The following is a 6,493-nucleotide window of genomic DNA, read 5'->3' as shown; positions in this document are numbered from 1 at the left end:
TTGCACTTTGACGTGCTTTCGAAATGCTAGGTTGGCAGGAGCAGGGACCGAGCAACGGGATCTCACACCGTCACAGGGATTCAAACTGCCAACCTTCTGATTGGCAAGCCCTAGGCTCTGTGGTTTAACCCACAATGCCACCCGCATCCCTTACAATTGCATATTAGTGGTGGATTTATTTTTACTTTAGTTTATTCTGCAGTGCTCCCCCAAGGCTTCCACAATCTTCCTGCCCAGAAGGGCAGCAGAAGTGGGAGGCGATGGAAGGAGGACCCAATCATTTGTGGTATAAAAGAAATACTGCTTTAAGCAGGAAGTTATGGAATTTGCACTGATTGGAAATGAATCAGTGTGACTGCCCTAAAGCGTCTGCAGGTGCAAACAGTATTGAAAGTAGGATTACGTATGACTGTCCCGATAGCGTCATGAGCAGAAATAATCACTAAAAAGGACATCTGGCGGGATCCTAAAAAGAATTTGCTTTCTGGGTAAAACTCATTTCCTCTCGTTACAAACTAGACCTGTGAAGGATATTCTCTACCCTGGCATCTTCCTTAGAGGCATTCAGTTTTGCTCTTGCAATGCTAGTCCCTATCCCAAAGCACTGGGATTGGAGAACACTGCTTAAATCATCCTCTCTTGATTACAGGCTAGACCCATCAGTCATAATGGACCATTTCATCTGTACCTGACCCCCACTCTGTTATTTGCTCTGCCTTCCTCCATCATCGAACTCTGGTATTATGTCATTATGGCAAACTCAGGTATTGTGATGTCTGGATTCCCAATGTGCCACAGAGTGCTTCAGAGGTCCCTTCTTCCTCATGCCCATCTAGTAGAGGCTCTGTTTCACCTCAGATAGGCCCTGAGGCCATACCCTCCAACATGTTGAGTCCCAAAACTGGGACACACGTTTTTCCATCCGTGCTCTTGCATGGATCATGTGGCCTATGCAAGATCACAGAGCCCAAAAGAAGCACTTTTGGGGTGGCCATGCTCTCACAGTGCCCAAAAAATATGTGTTTGGGGGCACTGCACAAGATCATGCCCCCCCCAAGGTACTTTTTGAGGGGCGAGATCTTGACTGGAAATTGTGAGAGATAATGGCACCCAAAATGGCCGCCATGCTCTCACAGGAAAAAATGGGAAGTCTCTTTTTTTTTTCCAGGACACTTGCGTGGTATGTGAGGCATCTCACTTTGGCTTGGGATGTGTCTAAATCTGGTTTTTTAAAAAATGATATTTATTAAAAGTTTAGAGATTACAGAAGAGAGAAAAAGAAAACAACCAGCAAAAAAATTAACAACATATACATTACAATATATAAAAAATAGATTAAAAAAATATAAAAATAGAAGGAAAAATACAGCAATAACAATAAAAAAAGAAAAAATAGAACACACATCCAATATTCCATCTCTTTGTCTTTCATTTACTTGTTTCATCGACCTCCTCACACCTCCCTTTTTGTATTCTAGTTTAATTATTTTTTCAGCAAATTCTTTCCATCTTTCTCAATTTTTATTGGATAATTTATCTTAACAGTCTAACCTATGAACAGTCTAATCTCAGCAAATCCTTTTCGTCTTTCACAATATTCTGTCATTCAATTTACCTTAATTTATTTTAACCTTATCTTACGATAAAATCCCTTAAATCCTAAAACTTAATACTTACAATGGTGCCTCGCAAGACGAAATTAATTCGTTCCGCAAGTTTTTTCTTCTTGCGAGTTTTTCGTCTTGCGAAGCACGGTTTCCCATAGAAATGCATTGAAAATCAATCAATGCGTTCCTATGGAAACCACCTTCAGACCAGGTCCGGGGACAGTCTGTCCCCCGACCTCTTCTGAAGGCTGGGGGGGGGCAAGGGCTTTTCTTCCCACCCCCAGCATTTTAAAAAACCCCAGGACAGCGGAGGACTTCTTAAAATGCTGGTGGGCAGCAGCGAAGCCTTCGCTGCCGCCCACCAGCATTTTAAAAAACCCCGGGATAGCGGAGGACTTCTCCGCTGTCCCGAGGCGATTTTAAAATGCTAGCGGGCGGTAGCGAAGCCTTCGCTGCTGCCCGCCAGCATTTTAAAAAACCCCGGGACAGCGGAGGACTTCTCCGCTGTCCGGGGCGATTTAAAAGCCCCCGGGAAGGGGGGAGGAAAGACGTTTGCTCCCCGCCGGCCTTCAGAAGAGGTCCAGGGCCTCTTCTGAAGGCGGGCGGGGGGCAAAAGTCTTTGCTCCCCCCCCCCCGCCTGCCTTCAAAAGCCGTCCGGGATAGCGGGAAGCGCTTCCCTGCTATCCCGGACTGCTTTTAAAATGCTGGTGGTGGGGAGCAAAGCCTTTCGGCCCCGCCAGCCTTCCTGGACCTCTTCTGAAGGCCGGAGGGGGGGGAAAGGCTTTGCTCCCCACCGCCAGCATTTAAAAGAGGTCCCCGGAGATTTCCCTATGGGCTTTCTTCTTGCGAAGCAAGCCTATAGGGAAATTCGTCTTGCGAAGCAACTCGCAAACGGAAAACCCTTTCGTCTTGCAGGTTTTCCGTCTTGCGAGGCATTCGTCTTGCGGGGCACCACTGTATTTATACATAACTCCTAATATCATTTCTACTAAAGCCAAATGATTTCATTCCACCATTTTTCCTAATTCCCAAAATAAATTTTACCCTAATTCCCAAAATAAAATTTTAAGGCTTTCTTCCAATCTTCATCCAACGTCTCTTCTTCCTGGTCTCGGGTTATGTCAGACCTTACTGTCCATTCCATCTAGTCCATCAACCTGGTAGTCTTATGTCCAAGGCTCTTAAGTCTTTTCCATGTCCCTTCTGTGATTCTTCTTCTTGTTTATACCAGCACTTTGCCTTGTCTTTTGTTGGTCTCTTTCTTAATTTCTTTCCTTTCTCATTGAGGAGTAGGTCTCGGGGAAACTCCAACCCAAAAATATCTCCATCTCCCCTCAACAGATCAGCCCATTCCCCACAGTCCCATTCCCCACAGACAACCGGGTAGTCCAGAAAATATTTAAATGCATGTTTCAAAGTCCCTCCAAAATTAAGGACCCCCACAACTCCAGACCCCCCCCCCCCCGGCCCACTCCAGGTTCAATCTTCAAAAACAGTGGCTTATGCTCCTGCAGGCCTCAGTTCTATCCATTTGTGTTGCTTGAGGTTCAGCAGCAACCCCCTCCATTGTCTTCTGCATTTGCACTTGCCCTGTCAAAACAGGTTCCTGGGTTGGGTCCTGAGTGGTTTCTATATAAGTATTCACTGTTTGTCCAAAATTGTGAACTGCAACAGTCATCAAATTCATCTTCTCATGCATCTGCTCCAGCAAAGCGTTTGTCTTGCAAAAAGCAAGCACCAAAACTTCTTCTATATCCATTTTTGTTCAAGGTCAGAGTCTGGTCTCACGATCCTAATCTTCACAGCTGTGAAATCCCCAGATCGACTCCAGCAACAATTTAACAAGCTCCCTCTAGAGCGAACAATTTCCATTTGTATCCATCTTTTGAAGGCAAGTCCAGCAAAAGAAAGTTACTTTCATTTTTCAAATTTTTGTTTCTTTTAAATGCAAAGGTAACTTTGGAATCAATTTGTTTCTCTTCTTTAACTATCTGCCAAAAAACGTTCCATTCACAGTTGATGGACTTCCCCAAAAGTTTCTGTCCCTGACACCCCGTTCCCAGGTTTGAGACGGTGGAAATTTATCTTTCTTTACTCTCTCTCCGCAGGCTTAAACAATCAAAATTCCCCCTCTTTTCCCCTGCTACCAAGAGGGGTTTTAATTGTTAAAAATGAAGGAAATTTAGGTCTTTATATACAACTTTCCAGACTTTGGCTTGCACAATTTTTGCTTCAGTCTATATACAAAAAGCGGAAGGCGGACTTCCTATTTAGACCTTCCCGCTTCAATGCCAAATTAAAGTGTTTCTTAATCCAATTTTCCGTTCTACTCACGGGTACTTGTTTAGAGTCCAATTGTCCACAGGAAAAAGTCAGCGCTCTCCGGCAACGGCTGTGCGGCTTCACTCCGTAAAAATAGCGATCGATTCAAGACACCACGCTGCTCACCCCACGTCGCTTTGGATCCCCGAAAGAGGGGTTTCCCTGCGAGTAGGGGAGGCACTCCTGGTGTCAGCCGAATCCCACGTTCCCAGGCTTCCTCCGCCTGGGATTTTTAAGGGGTCTCCGCCTTCGCCGCGGCGGCAAGACCCAATTTTCACAGAGCGGGTTCTTCTGAGTCAGAGGAATTCCGCCATTGCCGATGGCGCTAACCCAGAAGTCCGAGATTTGTCTAAATCTGTGGCAGAAGTCAGTGAGGCTGTCGGTATTTGGCAAGAGAGTCTGGCAATGCTGGACATAGCTCCCGAAAACCACAAGCAGGTAGCTAATATTTATCACAAAGCAAGGTAACTGTTATATTATACCTTGGACACTTTTTGTTTTTTTAGGATTGAGACTCCAAGTACACCTCTCATTCATCTGGGAGTAGGGCTTTACTTCTTCCAAGCCTTACTGTCGATCCCAGTGTATGGTCTGAGTTCACATGATGCAACTTGCTGAAGTCTAGGCTAAGACTGAAGTCTGATCAGAGTTTGGATGGGGGAACCCCAAGAACCCCATTTATACTGTGAGCTCTATGATAAATTTAGTGACTACATGAAATGCCAGGATCCCTACTAGATTCTCTTGCTTCAAATGGTCACCCCCATATTTCAAAAGAATTGGTACACCCTTGTTTCTCAGGCTTTCCTCATGCTTAGTAGGAAATGTTATTAAAATTGCCCTTCTAAATAAACTACTGAAATATGGATTACACATGACTGTGGAATTAACTAGAAGGGTACAGTATTCATCTTGCCACTGAAATGATATAAAGTAAGTAGAAATAAGAATTGTGCTCTTCAGCAAATTGGTGAGAAATGTTATTAATATGCTGATTAGCATAGATGTATGATTATATGAGGGACGCGGGTGGTGCTGTGGGTTAAACCACAGAGCCTAGGACTTGCTGATCAGAAGGTTGGCGGTTCGAATCCCCGCAACGGGGTGAGCTCCTGTTACTCGGTCCCTACTCCTGCCAACCTAGCATTTCGAAAGCACGTCAAAGTGCAAGTAGATAAATAGGTACCACTTTGGCGGGAAGATAAACGGCATTTCTGTGTGCTGCTCTGGTTCGCTAGAAGTGGCTTAGTCATGCTGGCCACATGACCTGGAAGCTGTCTGCGGACAAACACCGCTCCATCGGCCTACAGAGCGAGATGAGCACCGCAACCCCATTACGGTTACTACTAGACCTAATGATCAGGGGTCCTTTTACCTTTACCTATGATTATATGGTTGTAACCTGCCCAGGGCCATTGCGGTGAACAGTGAGCAAAAAATAATAGTAAATAAACATATAAAATTATATATATATATATATTTAAAAATGCAACAATTTATGCTAATCCCAATTTGCACCATAATAAGGTGATTCAAAGGTACACTGTACACCTGCCTACATCTGCCTTCTTTACTTCCATTCTTCTTATGGTTCAGTGCAGCAGCAGTGGCAAAGTTGCTCTCAGAAGTCTGTTGTGATGCTGTCGCTTGCATCACCACATGTGGTGGCCAAGCAAACTGCAGGATGACAACACCCTTAGCTTCTTATTATATGTATTACTTGGCACTGGACTCAGTGTGCATCATCAGTGCACATGCTGCTATTTGTTGAATATTTATTATAGTATATATTCGGCTCCACAGTGTATGCATGGCACTTCACAGAGTACCAGAGAGCAGGCCCCTGACCCAGGGAGCTTACAATACAAAATTCCACACAGGAAACTACATACAGAAAATCAAATGTAGAATATCAATTATACACTAAAAATAATACAGTTAAAGTGGCAGTTTAATCATACAAGATGAGCAGTGGACAATAGTTAAAAAGTTAATTCTGAAAGGCTTTGGGTATTTTATTTTATTTTATATTGTATGAATGCATCTGAAAGAATGGGTTGTCAAGAGCATCCCTCCTTTCTAATGATAAAAATTTCATATTAAAGGGGCCACAGCACAGGAAGTCAAGGTGTATAGTAGAAATTCTGGGCACCCCCTCCCCAAGGAGGTCTTTCTGCCAGGGAATTTAGTGACAGTTGCTGTTTCACATGCTTAGATGCAGGCTGATGCAAAAGCAAACGAGCAGACGGATCAATTTACTTATTTAAAAGCATTTGTAAACTTCTATTTTTAAAAAATCTCTGTGTTGTGTGCAACACAGAAAAACACACAATCGAAACAAAAATGCAGCCCGAAACCGATCAGACAGCAGTATAAAAACATGTAAAAGCAAATAAAACAAAACCCCAGGGGATTCCAGCACATCTTACGGGGCCAGGGCAAAAAGAGAAGTCTTTTCCAAGACGTAAATTACAAGAAGACACGGAGCTAAACTCCAACATCTCCATATACTTGCTGGGTGTTAATTTAAAAACAACAACAACAACAACAACAACAAAAACACC

This window comes from Podarcis gaigeae (assembly GCF_964106915.1).
Source record: "Podarcis gaigeae genome assembly, chromosome: 3".
NCBI classification, from domain to species: Eukaryota; Metazoa; Chordata; class Lepidosauria; order Squamata; family Lacertidae; genus Podarcis; species Podarcis gaigeae.
Note: the sequence above shows the minus strand (reverse complement) of the source record.